Genomic DNA, 1,957 nt, shown 5'->3' on the forward strand with positions numbered 1-1,957 from the left:
TGATGGAGGGTGGTGGGTGAGGGGTGGGGGTGAACGGGCGGAGGAAGGCCGGCCGGCCGGACCATCATATATTGCAGAAGGTGAAGTCCTCCTTATCTCAGCGATGAGAACCAACGCAGCTATACAGTTTAGCCACACTCTCGAATCGTAATTTTCATCCCATAATCCATTTGCAATCGCCCTCCCCCTTCAAACCAACTTCATTCGTTCTCACTCCTGGTGTGCGACAAAACCTTCAGCTCGTCCTGAATTATCCAGAGAGCCTCAAGCTACAGTCCTTTAGCTTCCAGACTTTCATGGAGCACAATAATGTACATACCCAAGATGAACAAGCCTTCCCATAACACTCCACATTTCACATTTTATATTCACATGTTTCACAATACCCTTTCACGCCTATTCTTCGGTCGCCCGAAAATAATAATGTTTCATATAAAGAAAGGGAAAAAAATAAACCCAATGAAAGTACAGAGGAGGCAAGATCCACTGCCAGCTGACAGCCAAGGCCCCACCCATAAACCCTGTGGCGAAGACGGTACTTCTACAATAGAGGCACCCCCTCTGTCTTCAGCCTCGTTGACAAGGGGCTAGTTTAGTAGCCGTTAGTCCTAGCACCAAGTGAATACCCGGCAAGTAAGCGTTGACACTAGGATAGTTTGGAGCTAAGTTTACTAATTTTCCGTTGACACTGGACAAGTAGAGGGGTAGTTTACAAGTGGGTATCACTAGCGGTTACTAAACTAACCCCGTGTCAATGAGGCTTTACTGAGGACCCCACTTGCTGAGTTTCACTCCTGCAGAAGGTACCGCATGCTGGCGATGGTTTCAGAACGCTAACACCTGCTGTAGGACTTCTTCGCGGAGGTTCCTTCATGCTGGTGCTAGTACTGGGTCTAAGTTGGTCTACACGAGGCACAGAAGCTGTCGGCTGTTCAAATGAGCTCCCCTGATAGCCACGGGCTCCTAGGAGCCTCTCCTGTCACCGAAATCTTACCTGAAGTCTCGGACTCATCTGCAGGTGAATACTGAACCTGTTTTTGTGGGTTACCTTCAACTTGTAAATCTTCAAGGTTCACGATGAAGGTCTCAAGGTTTTTGGCAGGGCTTCCTTCCGCTGAAGAAGCGCCCCCCACCCCCACCCCTGTCGAGTCCCCTGGCCAACGCCCACCTGCTCCCAAAGGCCTGAGCTAAAGCCTCGTTTACACGGGGCAAATTGAGAGGCAAGTCAAGTGTGCAAGTTACTTGAACTGGAGAGTAAAGCAAGCAAGTAAATGTTCACATAGGCCAAGTCAGAGACAAGTGGTCTGTGTGAACATGTACTTACTTTCCTCTCCAGTTCAAGTAACTTGCACACTTGACTTGCCTCTCAACTTGCCCCGTGTAAACTAGGCTTAAGTCCCAGAACCCCCACTCCTACCCCCACCGGCTCCCCTTAAACTCGATTACTGCTTACGAGTAAGTCTGAGAGGGCGCCGCGCGCGAGATCAAACATATATTTTATGTACTGAAATGCTAAATATAGTGCAATGAGTATTAGTGTGTAAGTTGATTTATTATGGCTGTCTGTGGATAGATTTAAGTCCTTTTTGATTAGTAAATAAATTGAAAAGTATACTCAAGTCCGTTGGTTTTATTAAGCACTTGTGGTAAATGATTTTAGTGTAACAGTGTAAGACCATCCCAGCTAGAGAGTGTGAGTTTCCACTATACATTAACTCTTCAAATCCCGTCTGATCACATCATTTACTAGTTTAAGTACAAGTTAGTAAAACATAGGATACCAGAGAACAGCTCCCAGCTGCAAATCTTCAAGAGTTTCGTCACGTATGCCTTCTCGATTGTAGTTGTCAAGGGTCACATTAGCTTCCCTGATTAGGTTTCTGTCAATCGTTCTCTCTCTCTCACTCTCTCTCTCACACACACACACACACACACACACACACACACACACACACAC

The 1,957-nt window shown here is 46.7% G+C and overlaps 1 protein-coding gene across 3 annotated transcripts in view; it reads left to right on the plus strand.

Annotated features, from left to right (window-relative positions):
- LOC143021058 (matrix metalloproteinase-17-like) overlaps nucleotides 1-1,619 on the plus strand; it is a 52,981-nt gene extending 51,362 nt beyond the window's left edge. For all 3 annotated transcript variants that reach the window (XM_076178272.1, XM_076178271.1, XM_076178273.1), the window contains one exon: nucleotides 1-1,619. This exon is cut by the window's left edge and continues 239 nt beyond it. The gene's annotated coding sequence lies outside the window, so the exon portion shown is untranslated.
- The last annotated feature ends 338 nt before the right edge of the window (nucleotides 1,620-1,957 follow it).

Source organism: Oratosquilla oratoria, chromosome 41, assembly GCF_046742065.1.
Source record: "Oratosquilla oratoria isolate Oo_2021 chromosome 41, ASM4674206v1, whole genome shotgun sequence".
Taxonomy (NCBI): domain Eukaryota; kingdom Metazoa; phylum Arthropoda; class Malacostraca; order Stomatopoda; family Squillidae; genus Oratosquilla; species Oratosquilla oratoria.